An 18,831-nucleotide genomic window follows, 5' to 3' on the forward strand; every position below is an offset into this window, starting at 1 on the left:
ATGCCATAGGCTTTGCAAGTACAACTCTTGAAAAAATATCTTTAATGATGGGTAGAGAGGTCCCAATGATCTTTTCTGCTCTGTGCACTATCTGTTGTAGGACCTTTCAGTCAGAGACACTGCAGATCCCAAACCAGAGAGAAGGGGATTTATCTAATTTCACAAGATAGGTTCGATAGGTGCAAACTTTATCCGCTAGACTTAACTTTATTGTCCAATTTAATTAGAAATATCTAAGCTGGACTTTGTAATTTTCAGTCTGGAGTGGTGTGGAATTAAAGATCTTGGTGTGGATCTAAAGTTGGCTGTTCTTGGTCTAAGTCTGTGTTGTGGGAGCATGGCTTATCTATTCTTTCAGGTTATCCTGTCAATTAATTGTATATTTAAATTGTCTGTTTTCCCGATTATATGTAGCATAACCTTTTAAAGCCTTCAGAGTATTCATAACAAATGTTTATTTTGACAACCTTCATGTGTGACAAATGTTTGTTTTGAAAACTTCATCCTATCCTTCAAGTTTGTCCCCCTACTTGACATTGCCCCTCTTTCTTGACAATGTCCCTCCTACTCAACATTTGGCTCCTGACATGCAGAGATGCATAGTTGTGATAGCAATGTTGTGATTGAATGTCATTTTTCACTTATTATGTAAACCCTTCCTTTTTGCTAGTGACTATGACAAAACCAATCATCCTGCACCAATACTGTGCAAACTGTGAGATGTGTGTCAGGCGATCCTCAAAAATGTGCAGAAAGTGTATGTTCCCAGTGTATGTCATAAGTATAGACAAAAGTCTCATGGATTACAAGGGAAGGCTGTCATAGATATAGTACATCACATCCAAATGGGCATGATTTGGTATCAAGTTTTACATACTATACCAAGCAATGTCAGGGTGCCACAGGATCTTGATACTTTAAACTGGTAGAGGAATCAAGTGCAACAGCAAGTGCAGATAATACGACATCATTACATTATCTGTGCTGTCACTGGCGGTCCCTTTGCTTGCCAAGGTTACTGTATAACAATGGACAGTTTCAATGCCCCTCCTGAACTGTTTGAGGTTGTACTTCAAAGGAAAACTGATGCATACGGCACTGTACGATAGAGTGGTGGCTTTGAGGCTAGGGATCTGCACTGGCAATCGGATGGTTGCCGGTTCGAATTCCGTAAATGCCAATAGGGACTCTGCTCTGTTTGGCCCTTGAGCAAGGCCCTTAACTTGTAATTGCTGAGCGCTATGAGTAGTGAGAAAAGTGCTATCCAAATGCAAAGAGTTATTATTATAACCGCCGTGATACAGCTAGGTTCAGTAGCTGTATGGCAAAAAGACAAAATGAGGAAATCAAGTGGAGGACAAGAACAATATCTGCTTCCTAAGCACTGTTCACAATGCAGCAACTGTTAATGTACATGTCAATGGAAATGTGAAAGTCACTATGTCTTTTGCAGAGGTAGGTTACAATAACACAATGGGCGGTGTCAATCATGCGGGTCAGGCACTGACTGTTTTCTTGTGCACATGCAACAAAAATAATATTACAAAAAAACTTCTTTTGAAGTCTGCAGTGCCTGTGTACTATATTGATGACTGTTTCAAAACATATCACACAAAGCACATATAGTAATCTGCACCTGTACAGCAGTGAATAGTAGATGAACCTTTCCAACTGTGATTGTGCTGACATTTGTGTTGATATTTCTGTTGCTCATAAAAATTTCACGCTTTTGGCTTGTTTTTCCTGGTATACACGTAACTCTAACAAGGTTAGTACCCCCAGCACCTTTAACTAGGCCCATGCCATGCTGCACTCATATCCTGCAAATGCGTTCATTGATAGATTTAATTTGTTTCAGAACTGTGAAACTGAGCCTCCCTTATTGTACATGGAATATCTTTGTTGTCAGAACAGCTGCTCTTGGGTGTCACCCTGACACTTAACAGGCTGCACATGTGATGGACTTCCAAGCACATTGTTTTTCTGCTGTTCCTAAACAAAAACATGTAGGGCACTTCTCAGCAATATGAAGTGTCAGTTTATAGCACATTTTCTTTTAATATTGGAGCAAACTCTTACATGAATATTGCTCAAGTAATTTTCCAGAAAACATTTTATTACAGTATTTTCTTTTTACTTAATAAGGGCTTCTGTTTTAAATGACAGTAACTTATCAGTCAAAGACAGTTAAGTTTTTATCATCTGTCAACAGCACATAGTGCCCATAGCACAATTTAATTCTTACTTGTATATATTCTTAGGACAGTGACTGTAATAAAATATCAACAAACACACACACATACAAACAAAATTATACATGGCATTGGACAGCCATCCATCTCCTGAAACTGCTGAAACCTGAGCAGGGTCACAGTGGAGCAGTAGCCTCTTCCTGCAAGCACAGGGTACAAGGCAGGTGTATGTATACAAAGTGTTTATGCTGCAGTATTTATTATTATGATTGGCTGTTCAGTAACCTTATGACTTGTAGATAGAATCTGCCAAGAATTGACTGGTATGAGTTTTAATGGTCCTGTGTTCCAGAAAAAAAGGGAGTGAGAAAAGCCGCTGCAGGAAGGCTAAGGTATTTAATAATATTGTTGGCCTTTTTTATTCAGCGAGTGTTTTATATGTTGTGAACAGAAAGCAGCTGGTTGCCAGTAATATTCTCTGCTGCCTTCGCCACCTACTGAAGTGCTTAATGATCTTGACCAAGCAGATGTCATACCAGGATGTGACATAGCCAGGAAGGATGGAGGCCACTCTGTACTTGTACAAGTTCACTGGAACAGATGGTGAAATCTGAGCTTCCCTCAGGTGTTTTAGGAGGTAGAGGTGTTAGTGATCCTTCTTCACAAAAGCTGAAATATGCTCTGCGTTTTTCAGTTCATCATTGATTGTCACACCAAGAGTTGTAAAGCTGCTCACTTTCTCAATGGTATCCCCTACTATATAGATGTGTGATCTACCTCCTTGTTTTTGCTGGTATTAAGGGTGATATTGATGTCCTGGTACCAGTTTTTCAGCAGGTAAACATCATTCTGTAAGTTGTCTCTTCATTGTTGGTGATCAAGCTTATGATAGTGGCATCAGCAGCAAATTTAATAATGGAGCTGTGTGTGGCCACATTGTCAGAGGCGAACAAGGAGGTTGCCTAGGAAATCAATAATCCAATGGCAGAGTGTGATTCTAAGTCCTAACTTGAGGAGCGTGATGGTCAGTTTTGCTGGTACAAAACTGTTAAATGCTGATTTGTAGTCTGTAAACTGGACTTTGAATTATCAGTTGAAAGATGAACAAAGTGTGTATTCCTACTCAGAACTAAATCCACTCCAGTGTTGTGACAGAACCTGAAAGAAGCAGTGCATTGTTGAATATCTACAATGTTATTGAGCTGAAGTATTTTACTGTATTACTGATGAAGGCGCTAACATTCCTCGACAGCATTGTGAAAACTGATCAGCAACTACTGTACAGGAAAAGCTTGGTTTCCGTTATTTCTGGTGATGTTTTGTGCAGGAATTTTACAAAGTTCTCGGGTGTGTAGGACGGAGTGGTAGCTCTGAGGTAGGGATCTGCATTGGTAATTGGAAGGTGGCCAGTTCAAATCCCGTAACACCCAAAGCGACTCTACTCTGTTGGGCCCCGGAGCAAGTCCCTTAACCTGCAATTGCTTTGTCCTGGGTATGACGTTAATCTGCATCCAGCCTGCAGGGAAAAACCTAAGGGTTGGTGGCAGAATTGGCACTCCGGCCACCATAAAAAACCTCACACTGTTTCATTCCATCTGAACTAGTGTGGTGCTGAGATGTCATCCATTGCATAGCTGCACTTGGGTCCTAATCTGGGGATCTAATCTAGGAAGTAGTGGGCTGCAGAGCACTTTCACATTCTTAGATTTTCTCATTGCATTTAAGTGAATAGTAATACAACATATTACCAAGAACACAGTGTGCAGGAAATATTTGATCAAAATATTTCAGAATAACATTTTTCTGCATGACCGGCCTGATGGTGAAATTTTAATACATTTCAAAACTTATTGCATGGTGATGATTTTATTTATTTAGTTATTTATCTTTTGTGTAATTTTAGGATTTGAAGTTAATTGTTTGAGTTTTGGTTTACTGTCCCTAACTGTTAAGTCCAAAGGGGTGTGACTTTAATAAATAAATGTCACAGTTTTGTTGTATGTAACATTTACTTTTAAAATGTACAGTTATACAGGAAATCAGACTGGCTAACTGCTTATGTATGGCACCATATGCTGAACATTTATTTTAGTTGAAATATTTCATACTTATATTTCAGGGTTGGGGATGTGTAGTTTTTTTTTGTTTTTTTTTTTTTTTTTTTTTTTAAAAGAGAGGGCTTAAATACCCTTACAATGACATTAAAACTATGATCATGTCACATTCTTATCTTTCCCTGAAATATTATAGACAATTGCATTCATATTGTTCCATACTTCAAATTTCAGGTGGTACGGTTGTAGATCATCTGTATGCATCCCTGTGGATATACTGACTGCATATCTAAAAAAGAAGACTGACAGGTGCAAGGACTGGCAGCCTCCTCTCAGAATTACTTCTCATTAGCCACAGACAGATCTAAGCTGTCACGTCTGAAGAGGTCACTTCCTTATTTTGTGTGGGTGATAAATGTGCAGTCATGGTTTGTATTTGTGTTCCTTTCTTGTTCAAGCATTTTGACCCTGGTTGTGGATGCTGTGAAATGATAGATATTGCATTTGTTTTTGCTATATTAAAATGGGCCTTAGGGGGCAATTGCAAAAAAAAAAAAATGCACTGTGTCTCCCGAGATCTCTATTCATTGACTAACTTAGTTTACCTTACATAAATGTCTTGTAGCAGTTCGTTATTTTTTCTAATTTTAAAGCTGCTTGCCCTCTCAGCAGTATATAAATGTGTGATCTACCTTGTGCTATCCTTTTATATTCTGCAATTATATCTTTGTTTATATATTAATATTAATTGAAAGATGGAACCAATGTTGCTAAAATTTTGCCTGCAGTAGGGCTGCAGACATTTGTGTCCATTACAGTCTTTAGCCTTATAAATTTTTATTAGGCAGAGCAAAGTGTGGAATATGATTCTTCAGACTGAGAATGTCAAGTGGGTTGTTATGCCTTCTGTTAAGACATGTCTGCGAGTTGAAGGAGGTGTGTGCTGCTTTTGTCTTCACTGACTTGTAAGTAATCTGGTTTTGTTTTGCCTCTGGCGTGTTTAGGGCGTTACAGGAAGCTGAGCAAGGCATCTGACTGTCCAAAATCAGCCACTATCGTTCTTTCTGGTTTCTCATGCATACGCATATATGGCATGTTCTCTGCCTAAGAATATAGTAACCCCACGTACAGCACTGGAAACATGTTACGAGAGAGAAGAAACACTGGGTGTTTGATGCCACTTCGTCATCAACACAGTTTTGCCCATTGCTTATCAGATGAAAACATGAAGACACTAGGAGAGTATAGAAGGTGGGTGAACAAGTTTGCTCAGGCTGCAGCGGACAAATAAGCTTGTAGTGGATCATTCAGTGGTGCTTCTGTTTTTCTTTTTGCCCTTATCTGTTTATCTTTTAGTTGCTAAGGAGGAACCCTTTGCACCCACCCTTTCAAAATCCTTTAACTACTTTATTAAGTATAGTGACAGTTATATGCTGCCTGTATTTGTATACTTTTACTAATTTCAATTGGATTGCACCCCTGTCCACCAGTAAACCATAATCACAAGTGATAAATTGATAGTGGCTCATTCTGATCTTCGATAAAATACTAATATTTCATATAACTATATACAGTGCGCTATACGGTGACTGATCCTGAGCTCTGACCTCCAAAGGTCATACGAAAAGGCAATTTCTCCACAGGGATTAATACTATGTACCAACTACCAAAAAAAAAGTTCCTAGATACCTTTGGTGGTTCTATTTAGGAATGATTTATACTGTAGAATCTTCGGATTTAATTTCTTTCTTTCATGTAAACTTCTCTCTTGTGAGAGCTGTCCTCTAAAGTCTACGCTTTCAATGTTCCAGATGTTGTTACCGATGAGCAGGAATAGGTTGTGTATGTAAAGGGAAGCCTAGTGAACTGTCAAGTCATCCTGAGGTGAATTGAGTATGTTTGTTCTCTGTTAAGTAAATTAACCTACCCCATTAGCTGAAATGCTACTAATAATCCTGGTGTCTGTAACTTGTAATTTAAAAGAAAGAAGTTTGATTTTCAGTTGGAAAATCTGTTACAAAATGTTTAACTGATATTAAGGTGTCCCAATTGTTTGGGCCACTAGCATTTGGTGTGCTGTAAAGGATTTGGTCTTTCCTTATAAGACAAAAGAGATAGTTGCAAGCAGTCACTTTGTAGTATCCACATGATGGCATTAATGTCTCTCTGACATTCTCAAAAATCATTTATACCAATTAAGGGTTGTGGGTTGGTGGAGTCTATCCTGTAAGCACTAGCTGCAAGGCAGCCACTAATCTCAGGTAATGCAGCAGTCCATCACAAGCCCTACTGTCACACATACCCAGTCATAGATAATTTTATTTGGAAATTGCATATCTTTTAATATAAATTAAATATTAATATAATACACACAACTTTGGGGATCTGGGATGAAAACCTTCGTGGATATGAGCAGAATGTTCTATTCTGAAATCTATAAAATGTATAAAAAAAGAAACATAGCTGTCCTGAAAGAGCATAAAACTGCAAGTGTCTGTACAGTTAATGCAGTAAAATTTTCAAGTTGCCAAAGTAGAAAATGTCACTTGGAGCACAGCCTGCTTTGACAACTTGCATAATATGAACTGCTAAGTTTTGATTAAAAAAATAATCTATTCATTTCAGTATATCTGGTTTTTATTTTTGTTCCCACTGTTGTTTACTTGCATAATCCTCTTTAATAAAACCTGTGTGTGTGTCTTCTGGTGAAGTGCGCATGTGCAAGCCGCGCTGCACATCGTACCATGCCCCGCCCATGCGCTCAGCACTGTGGACGCATACACACTAGAAGCTGGGTGCACAGTGAATGGCCTAGCCGCTGCCGCGCATGATAAGCAAATAAAGCGCATACACTGGAAGCTGGGCACACAGTGAATGGCCTTGCCACAGCCGCGCATGATAAGATATAAAGGACACCATTGCTGGGGAGAGTGCTGATTGGGTAGTCGCTGCCGCGCACATAAAATCTGTTGCTGGGGAGACGCCACACATAAAAAAATCAGCTGCACGCCCCCACAGATTAAAATACTTGCTGGGGAACTGCACAGTACTTGCTGGGGAGACGCCACAGGCACAATTATAAGCAGCACGCCACACATTACATCAGTTGCTGGGGACACTGCTGATTGCCCACTGTTGTGACAGAAAATTAAAGTCATATTTCGGACATCAAAGCCAGTATTATTGTCAGAGAAAATGACAGGCATTTTACGGAAATACAAACCAGTATTACTGCGAGAGAAAATTTAAAGACACACAATACAGTGATGCATATTACAGCCACATACAAGCCAGTATTACTGTAGGAGAAAAATTACAGACGTATCTACTAACAACATGCCACCCAAAAAAAGGACACGTCAAGTTGGACAAAAGACACAGACAATCAAATCCTATATAAGTAACATCTCCTGGAAGAACGGTCAGCTCAACAAGTATACATCAATAAAAGAAAGGCTGAAAGACAAAGAAAAATACGAGCAAATAGATCGATTGAAGAAAAAGAAAATGACTGTCAGAAAACGCGCTAAAGAGAAAGACTCAGAAGAGCAAACCTTAGAAAAAGTTGCCATTTACTTGCCAGAACCAGTATCCGGCCACAGTCAGTTATATATTGCATTATCAAGAGTTAGAAGTTTTCCAGATGTGGTTGTCAAGGTTGTAGAGATTCATGAACAAGGCAAACTGTTGCCAAACTTAGACAGAATATTTACAAGAAATGTTGTCTATAATGAGATTGTATAGAAAAATTTCATGAGGTAAAAAAATAGAAAATTTTACCTAAATATCTTCTTCAGATATTGTGTCTTACAGATGGTTACAAAGTTTTACACTAAGGCAATATTAATTATACTTACTGTATTGTCATATACATTTCTATTTTATTTTTATTATTATTTTACTTTAGGCTTCTTGCAAAAATATTTTTGACAAAAAAAAAATTAAGACAAGAAACAGAATCAGGTCAAGGTCCCTTGCCATTTGATATATACTGTTCCTACTAATGTTTATACACTACTGTTCTAGCGCCCATTATTGTAACGGGCTTAATGTCTAGTAGACTATAACAATAATGCAATACAGTACAGTGCAATAAAACCATCAGTGTTACTTGTGGGCTTCTTGTAGTTTACCATCAACACTTTATTTATGAGTAAATTGTATAAAATAAGATGTCATACCTGAGATGACCAATATTTTCTTTCTTAAAGACAAATGAGTATCATTATCCTGTTCATAGTTTGTTATTATTAAGTTCAACTTAACTGAATTAAACAGGATGATGATGAAAAGGAGATTTATTAGGGAAAAAAATCTTTCCAGAATGAATGTGCACAGTCAACCAAACTTGTGCTTTCATCTAACTGAATGAAAATACAGGTAAAATTCTATTACAACAAACTCCCAGGGACCTAAAAAATATTTTGTTGTGAAGAAAATTTTGTTGAAACGAGATTCTGTATTTGTTAGTGTTTGCAATCATTTCAATAGCTTCTTTCGCGTTATTTTTAATCTCCTCCTACCTACAAGTTATGCTGACGAGAAGCATGTTGTGAGCAGCACAGTTATCAATCAGGAGCCAAATCATCCTTTTCTTCTTCATATTGTGAGGTTTCTGAACTCTTTTGAGACCCCACCCTCCACTCCCCACCCAATGGTAACGACACGTCTGTGGAAGATTGTTTGTCCATTGTTGGGGTATGGCAACAACAGGCTGATAGCACTGCAGTGAAGCGACACGGAAGCAAATCATAAAAGATCGGGGTCGCACTATAAGCCCCTGTCTTGAACCCCAAAACACGAGGCTTAGTCTCAGTACTTTAGGAAAACCAGCTTTATTCAGCTTGAAACAGGAATGGCACACTTATTTATTGTAGCCTGATCTTCCACTCTGCTATACACAGACACAGCAGTCAGGCAGGGTCGTGGCCAGATTGGAGATCAAGTAATCCTGTTACCTGCATTTACAATGTTCCTTGCATCTCCCATCGATATTTGTTCTGTTTGCTTTGGCTGAGAGACGCAGCATAGCTTTGAGCCTGCTGTTGCCCCGGCAAAAGATAAACATTCTTCCATAGACGTGGCGATCACACTTTGGGAAGCTCTTCGGCGTGCTGTCTAGTTGGGGGAGGTCGCAAGAGAGTTTGCAAACCTCACATTTTCTTGACTGAGTGCCGCATTAATATGAATGTTTCTTGAACGAGCATCACCGAACCACATAAAAACGGCTTTTTCAATGTTTTCAAATGCAGCAGTTCACATACGTTGCAACCCGAGATTTTTCTTCTTTTTTTGCTCGGTCTTTAAAGAAAGAGACAGCGTCGATGGTGAAATTACTAATTCACTGGCAAAATCTTTTTTCTTTTTGCCGCAATCAAGAGCTGCAATAATGTAAAGTTTTTTTTTTCCTAATGTGAACTGTTATCGTTTTTTCTTGTCTGCCGTTTCTATAGGAGGGTGACAATGAGTTAAATTCCAGTGGATGTTTTTCAAATGTTGATGAGCTATAAACAAATGGTATCACTGAGAACTGCAGGAAATGAAAAAGGCAAAAAAAAGTACAAGGAAAATTTGAAGAAAGGAAAAAAAAAAATTACAATGTTTCTGTTTGGACGATTGTTGTGCACAACTGAGCTGCGGCCAAAGAACTAACTGCTCTGGGGATGATTCATTCAGGCATTTCAAGGTCTTTTGGGCACTTCGTTGTAATGAAAGTATCTGCTGAATGTACTTCGTAGTAACAAGATTTCTATAGACTTGCATCATATGGGGAAACTGTCGGGACCGTAAAAATACTTTGTTGTAATGAAAATTTTGTTGGAATGTTATTCGTTGTAACGGAATTTTACCTGTATTTTCATCAACGTCACTTGTTGTCAGTGCTGAAATGTGTGGCCCAATGCTGCACGGCCATTCTAATGCCCTTCATCATAAAAAAAGCTTTTGTCTTCCATTTTTTTCATTCTCCTGCCATGTGTATATTACAATTGATTCTGCTGAAATGGGGGTTTCAAATATCTGTAAGTGAAGTAACTCAGAATGTGCATAATTTAGGAGTTTTGGTGTGTTAGATGTATCTGGTGAGAGAAAGTAAATCCAATGGATGAACCTTTCTGACATTCATACACACACAAAAGTTTGGGTGGAATATAAACAGGCACAGCAGCTCCCAGATTTTCAGGTTTTCATGATCTGACATTCACATGTTCCTAATAGACGACTTGTAATTTTATGACTTTTTCCATATATATTTTTCTTTTATATATGCATTAGCACCTCCTTTTTTAAAAACTGGGTTTTACGGTTGCTTTGCTTTTTTATGGATAGAGAAATATAGGTTTGGACCAAAATAAATCTAGTTAGTAAGGAAAAGTACATAGCATACATAACTGGTTGTTGTAATTCTGTCTAAAAAGAGGACAATAATAGGGTCACCTTCCAGGGCATGAATGTCAAGATTTAAGTTGTTTCCTTCTAAACTGAAATAGGTCACTAGCTGAAGGATAGGAGGACTGTGACCTTGAAAGAAAATGTGTGCATTACAAATTAGGTTATGCCTTTTCCACTTTGGACTCATTTTGCATTTGTTACCTGTTTATTACAAGTTCCTGTTTATTACAAGTTCCTGTTTACTGTTACGTGTACATAGTTGCATGTCTCCTCAGAATTCGATCAGTACTAAAATTTTTACTTCATTGTTGATGCCAGCTTTCGGGCCTCAATACTGCTACCAAAACAATTCCAAAGCTAATAATGGATAGCTCCAAATCCACCCATCTTTCTCCAGCCTCCCTGATGCACCGTGCATTTTCTGGCATCTCTGGTGTGACATGCCATCTTTCTGCACTATGGACCGTTTCCCTCTTGATAGCCTTCACTATCACATAGCAATCACATTGATGTAATGTTTGGGGTTTTGGGGGGTTGGTTTACTTGAGAAGTCCTGATTGTGTAGAAATGTGTAGTTTTGTGATGTCTACTAAATGGATGTTTTTCCATAACTGCAATAACGCGTGTCATGTAGGTGGATTGGGGAGATGAGAGGGAAGCTGACTTTAACTTCCAGTGCTGAAAATTCTGAAATGCTGGTACTGTACTGTTTTAAAAAAAAAATTAGGTTTTTCTGTACTATTCCAGTACCAGTATATTGTGCAAACCTATTTGGAAAAGTGGCAATAATACAATATCAACAGCATTTAAAGTGTAGATAGAATGCAGCATATATATATAATTATTTATATGTATGTTTTCATGCATGCATGCATATTGTTTTGGTTAGCTTCTTGCATCTTTGTGCTTCACACTTTTAAATGTACTTTGTGATATCCACATGAGCTCTTAGATGTTCCCATCATAATTCTTTGCCTTATTTTTAGATACATTTATTGTTAGGACTCCTCCAACCCTGATTTTGAGAATTTTTAAAAATATTATATTGCCTCAAACACTCTAAACAATATATTATAGATTGCAATCATTTGTTAAATATTTATATACTTTATAGTTTTTTGTGTTTCAAGTGAAGACTGTGCAATTTACTGATTTTAAAATTAATTTCTGTTAAAACAGAGAAATACTCTGGTGCAGTAGTAGTGACGTAACACAGTTAAGGTGACACTATGTTTAATTAGATAGTGTTGTTGCCTTGTTGCTTAGCTGGTCATTCTTTTTGGCGGTCAATTAAAGGGATGGAGTAAACACATGTATACACATTTGCGTGTCCAAAAATTTCTGTACCACCCTCCACTGCAGAAACATGTATGCTAAAATAATTGATGATTCGGTATTGTTTCAGTATGAATGAGGGTTGTATATATGGTGTGTAATTGTGGCCTTCAGTAATCTTTTTAATGATTATTTGCTTCTATGCTTCATTACCCTGGAACAGTCTAGATCTGTCCATAAGTGTATAGTAGTGGTTTGCAGTAGTAGAAAGAAGATATGGGTAGAAGTTGGTCAGGCAGGAAAAACTGCATGTCACATTGCATTTTGCTACCGAAATATGAATTGTCTCACACTATAATGTTGATCACAGTAAAAATATCAATTATAATCACTCATTTTTTTAGTACAGTAATCCCTCGCTATATTGCGCTTCGACTTTCGCGGCTTCACTCTATCGCGGATTTTATATGTAAGCATAACTAAATATATAACGCAGATTTTTCGCTGCTTCGCAGATTCTGCGGACAAGGTGTCTTTTCACTTCCTTGTACATGCTTCCTCAGTTGGTTTGCCCAGTTGATTTCATACAAGTGACGCTATTGGCGGATGACTGAGAAGCTAACCAATCAGAGCATGCAGTTAATTTCTCCTGACTGAGAAGCTAACCAATCAGAGCATGCAGTTAAGTTCCTGTGTGCTGAATGCAGTGTTATCCAGGAAGTCTCGTCTTGCTCATTCAGCATCAACGTGTTTCGCTGTGTAAAGAGTTAACTTTTGTGCTCTTTTGTGTTTATCTTTGTGCGTAGTCAAGCCCTTCATCATGGTTCCAAAACAATCTGCTCCTGTTACTTCTTCAGGGGCCGTGCCCAAGCGCCAACGGAAGATGTTAACGATTGCCGAAAAGGTAAATGTTTTGCGTTTGTTGAAGGAAGGGAAAATCTACACCGCTGTAGGACGCCATTACAGCATCAATGAGGCTACGATTCTTTTTATTTAAAAAGTAGGAAAGGAATATAAGATCTATGGCCGCAGTGTCCTTTTAACCAGGGTGCAAAACGAGTTGTAAGTGGATGTAATAAGTCAGTAGTCTAGATGGAATCTGCTTTAGGGATTTGGATTGAAGACTGCCAGAAGAAGAACAACGGCAGTGCTACACAATCGCCTGAAGTGGCTCCTTTACAAGGGCTGTAACGCTGTCCTTTGTTGAGCAGTAAAATTAAACTCATTGTTATTGGACAAGTCATCGTGTCATTGTTGGTGAGTAACCATAATTAATTTTCTACTTAAAGAGCTTAGTAGATAACTAGCAAACTACCCGCACTTTGCAGCGGAGAGGTAGTGTGTTAAAGAAGTTATGAAAAAGAAAAGGAAACATTTTAAAAATAACGTAACATGATTGTCAATGTAATTGTTTTGTCACTGTTATAAGTGTTGCTGTCATATATATATATATATGCTATATTGCTATACCTGTATATATATATATAGCAAAATACCCGCGTTTCGCAGCGGCAAAGTACTGCATTAAAATTTTTATTAAGAAGAAAATTAAACCTTTTTTAAACTGAGGGAAAATATGCCAATAATTATTTGTTAAGGATCTCTTTGTATACCACATTGTCAGTTCGTCTCTCTGGTTGTAATATGACGAAGCTGTGCGCTGAGCTTATTCTTGAGCATGCAACTTACAGTTGGCCATGTGAAAAGTAATCTTGTCTCAAATCTGACAGCTTGGATTGCTGCTGTCATAATCGGTTTGAGTTTTATGGTTTGTTTCAATTACGACAGTATTTGCAAGACTTGTTGTGTTGAAGTGACATTCGGCATCTGTCAAGCGTTGTAAGCACACAACCGGTTTCATTGATAACTTCACATCCAGCTTTTGAGAGTTTAAACATTCATAAACATCAAAGTGTCCAATACAGAAATCGTCACCTGTGAATCTAAAATGTTTAAGAGGCATTGGCGGTTGTCGAAAGTTGTAAAATGTTTGGCTATTTCGGTACACTTTAAAGCGACAACCAAACAATTCAGCGGCAGTCATCAACTCACATGCAGAACCATAGGTGAAGGGCTTAAGCATTTCACTCTTATAGTGCTCCTGTGTAGTATAATTATCTCCTGTACCGTCATCAGTCCACATCTTGAACCTGTCCCAGTCATTCAATACATAAGACAGAATGTTCCTCCGGATATCAAGAGTGAGCCTGATATGGCTGTGCAATATGTAACAAAGAGAATGGAAAAGGTAGGTGCCATCTCCGGGCATGGAAACCACTCGGTAAGTGACAGTTCTTTGATCAATAGTGATCACCTCGATAGACATGGTAATGGGGGTTGGAATGATAAAGGAAATGGGTACCTGAGCAATGTAAAGCAAGTCTAAAATACCTATACAATAACTATAATTGTAATAAACAAACAATAAAACAGTGGAGAAGCCGTGAATTAAACAAAAAGGCTGTAGTTATTAGTAGGGAGACGTGAATCTTGTGGCGAAGCAAGGAAGGGAATGTAGAGACCGGAGCGACGGACGGTCTTATATAGGCAGGCAGCCAACAACGTGGGAGGCGTTGGGATGGGGGACCCAACGCCACCTCACACGGTGACCGAGCTGCAGGCTATGGGCGATATATATATGTGAGTAGGATTCAGTTAGCGTTGGGAACCCGTGTACCAAATTTCTTGAAGATGGGCCCATAAGTAACAAAGCCTGTTGAAAAGTTCAATATTGCGGCTGACAATGGCATCATACCACCGAAATAAGTACGTACATTGGTTTCGGTTAGCTCAGGGAATCCACCTACCAAATTTCGTGAAGATGGGGCCGTAAATAAGAAAGTTCAACATGGCGGACGTTCGTTGTTGACCGTTACGCGTAGAATTTCGAAATGAAACCTGCTTAACTTTTGTAAGTAAGCTGTAAGGAATGAGCCTGCCAAATTTCAGCCTTCTACCTACACGGGAAGTTGGAGAATTAGTGACGTTGGAAAGTTCAATATGGCGTCCGACAGTGGCATCATACCACCGAAATAAGTATGTACATTGGTTTCGGTTAGCGCATGGAAGCCGCCTACCAAATTTCGTGAAGATGGGGCCATGAATAAGAAAGTTCAATATGGCGGGCGTTGTTGACCGTTATGCGTAGAATTTCTAAATGAAACCTGCTTAACTTTTGTAAGTAAGCTGTAAGGAATGGGCCTCCCAAATTTCAGCCTTCTACCTACACGGGAAGTTGGAGAATTAGTGACGTTGTGAAAGTTCAATATGGCGGCCGACAGTGGCATCATACCATCAAAATAAGTAAGTACATCGGTTTCGGTTAGCGCAGGGAAGCCGCCTACCAAATTTCGTGAAGATAGGACCATAAATAAGAAAGTTCAACATGGCGGACGTTGTCGACTGTTATCGACCGTTATGACCGTTACGTGTAGAATTTCGAAATGAAATCTGCTTAACTTTTGTAAGTAAGCTGTAAGGAATAAGCCTGCCAAATTTCAGCTTTCTACCTACATGGGAAGTTGGAGAATTAGTGATGAGTCAATGAGTCAGTCAGTGAGTCAGTCAATCAGTCAGTGAGGGCTTTCCCTTTTATTAGTATAGATACGTACGTTTACTGTCACTGTACACATTTACTGTATGCTATTTTTCTTGCATTGTACGTATTTATTGCTGGTTGCCTTTCTATTGTAATGGCTGTAACATGTGATATCGGAGACACTCGATATCTTTAAAATAATATTTAGGTTTTACTGTATATAAACAGTGTGTTTACATACATAATTTCAATGAATCTTACCTAATATCTAAGAGAATACAAAGGGATTATGCTGTATAACTGTGCGGGGAATATTTATAAACAGTGTGGGAGAGTTTATTTTATAAGGGCTTAAAATATATAAAAATAACCATACAAACATGGTTTCTACTTCGCGGATTTTCACCTATCGATCGAGGAGGGATTACTGTACATGTAATTAAAACATCATATGTTAATGTTATTTCACATAGCTTAAAAAGTATATGCATACACTTAAAATTGCATTGCAGTGTTTACACACACGTGGCATACAAAGTATACCATCCATCCATCCATTTTCCAACCCGTTAAATCCGAACACAGGGTCACGGGGGTCTGCTGGAGCCAATCCCAGCCAACACAGGGTGCAAGGCAGGAACCAATCCCAGGCAGGGCGCCAACCCACCGCAGGACACACACAGCCACACCCCCACACCAAGCACACATTAGGGACAATTTAGAATCACCAATCCACCTAACCTGCATGTCTTTGGACTGTGGGAAGAAACCAGAGTACCCGGAGGAAACCCACGCAGACACGGGGAGAACATGCAAACTCCACGCAGGGATGACCCAGGAAGCGAACCTGGGTCTCCTAACTGCGAGGCAGCAGTATACCACCAGCATCAATTTGACATTGGGAAAGGAGAACATGCGAAGTGGCACATTGTGAATAGAGCAAAATGCATGTACAAAACAAACAGGTGGCTCACTCATAATGCTGCAGCAGACCTCACAATATATGCAAATGAGAGCTTGAACAGTGGGCTTAATTGTGAAACCCGAAGGACTGGTGCAGGGTGGTATTTGGTCATGAATGAGACGCCTTTTAGTAAAAAATATCTATGATTTTAGGGCAGCTATCAAAATGTTGGTGCATGTATCACATACACCGACATGGTTTTACTGCAGGTGCATACACAAGCAAAGAAAGCAACATTTATTTATCTAGCACATTTTCATACAAATGATGTAGCTCAAAGTGATTTACAAGATGAAGAAAGAAAAAATATAAAAAATAAGATTAGGCAATACTAAGTAACAAAGAATAAAGTAAGATCTGATGGCCAGGAGGACAGAAAAAAGAAAAAAAGGGTTGGAGAAAAAAAAACAAAACAAAATCTTCAGGGGTTCAGAGGCCACAAGACCGTCCAGCCCCGACTAGGCATTCTTCCTAACATAAATAATCTAAATTAGTGCTCATGGTTTTCAAGAATTGGACTGTTTAATTGGTATTTTTCCAATACTGGTAACATAAGAGAAACAAGAGATCATACAGTAAGAAGCAGTGGGACGTTATGGGCTAATCTGTTAAATGTTGTAAACGTTGTAGTAACTTGGTGATCCACTAAAATCAACGTTCTTGACTTTGGTCAAATTCCAGAAAATACTGGGCCAAACACCATTTTATTTGTTTTTGCCCGTTGTTTTGTTGATAAGGTTAAGGTCTAACATAAATCAATTTCACTTTTGATTTATGCTTTTTAATGAAATCGAATTATAAAAGTGCAAGTTGATGAAAAATCCTTTTATTTTAGAAGTCAGCTTTTTCAAAGAGGATATCTTTAATCAAAACTAAACTGATATACAAATAAATAAAGCAGTAACAAAATCTAGTCTGGTAAATAATAAATTTAGACTTATTGTACATAAGTCCTTCAGTGTATTTTTATTTTTGCAAAACTAACCAGGCCACAAAAAAAGTCATACTGCACTTAGCAAAATGAAAATGATTTAGACCTACAGAATGCACTGTAACAGTAAGCAGAGCGTGAACCAGATCAGCGGCAAGAGAGACAAATTAGTGGAATTGATATTGTTGATCAATACTATTTTGACCTTCAGTAGAAAACTTCAGTTTGCAACAGATTGGCTTTTGTCATATCTCTTCACACTATTGTGTTTCTGGCATTCTTCAATGCAAACAAACCTATAGAGTCCTCTGAAGACTCTGTCCGCGCTCTATCATCCAATGTGACATATCCATCATTCTGTGTAGGACAATAGGCACCATTTAAAAAATGTAGAGGAGCAAGAGAAACCACATTACATAATCAATATTTTTACTCATTGCAAAATGTGAGTTTTTTTTTGGCTATTTTTGTAGTAGTGTAATAGTACTAGTAGTGAGCGTGGGCTGTGGCACCATTACGTTCTTTGGTTGCTGTGTTGATCCACGAAAGAAGTTGAGTGGTAAGGTTTTAAGGACTGAAGAGGTTGGGGAGGAAGTAGACAAAATCAATTACAGTGGAACCTCGGGTTACGACCGTAATTTGTTCCAAATCTCTGGTCGCAACCAGATTTGGTCGTGACCCGAAGTAATTTTCCCCCATAGGATTGTATATAAATACAATTAATTCGTTCCAGACTGAACGAGCTGTATATAAATATATTTTTTTAAAGATTTTTAAGCACAGAAATAGTTAATTATATCATAGAATGCACAATGTAATAGTAAACTACTGTAGATGTGAAAACATTGAATAACACTGAGAAAACCTTGAACAGAGAATGCTCAAATCAGTCTCTTTAAAAACAAGCCCGGTGCATTCTTTAACAGCCCGCTCTATCTCTCTCGCTCTCTCTCTCTCTATCGGTGGGTAAGAACCGGAAGGGAAACTGGCTTGATCGTCACCCGAGTGTGTGGTCGTGAACAGATGAAAAACTTTGGCGAATATGGAATACGTCATAAGTCTTTCAGAGATGGATGGGATATTCTTGGCTGACGGCAGAAAATAAGAGCATCTTCAAAATCCTCCTTCTGTCTTCCCCATAAAAGACTCACAGACTTGTGCATGTGACAGTGGAATTTCTGCATTGAAGCAAGTGGTTTGCCTGTTAACTTTCTGGTCTTGAGCATTAACATTTTTCAAATCATGCTTTATTTCTAGTTGCATTTTTGTTTCTTTTTTGGTTTTTGCCACTGGGATTTCCAAACTTTTTTGCATTTTCATTCTTGTTTGTTTTTCCTGTTTTTTTTTTGCTTTTAAGGGACTTTTGCTATTTGGTTGTTAGAAAGGTTGAGACTTAATAGGAGATCCTTTTAAGATGTGGTATTAAGCAGAATTGGGTTGTGCCTGTTTGGGGTCTTAGTTCTTCCTCCAGGTTAGCAACTTCCAAA

The 18,831-nt window shown here is 38.4% G+C and overlaps 1 protein-coding gene across 11 annotated transcripts in view; it reads left to right on the top strand.

Moving 5' to 3' along the window:
• The window catches only part of chd9 (chromodomain helicase DNA binding protein 9), a 277,289-nt gene that overhangs the window by 11,434 nt on the left and 247,024 nt on the right, over positions 1-18,831 (top strand). The window contains exon 1 of one of the 11 annotated variants that reach the window (XM_039762893.1): positions 5,479-5,497. The exons of the other annotated variants lie outside the window; for them this stretch is intronic. The gene's annotated coding sequence lies outside the window, so the exon portion shown is untranslated. Of the gene's footprint in view, positions 1-5,478; positions 5,498-18,831 lie in introns of those variants that run through there. 11 annotated transcript variants of the gene reach the window in all.

The sequence above is a fragment of the Polypterus senegalus genome, chromosome 9 (genome assembly GCF_016835505.1).
Source record: "Polypterus senegalus isolate Bchr_013 chromosome 9, ASM1683550v1, whole genome shotgun sequence".
Classification (NCBI taxonomy): domain Eukaryota; kingdom Metazoa; phylum Chordata; class Cladistia; order Polypteriformes; family Polypteridae; genus Polypterus; species Polypterus senegalus.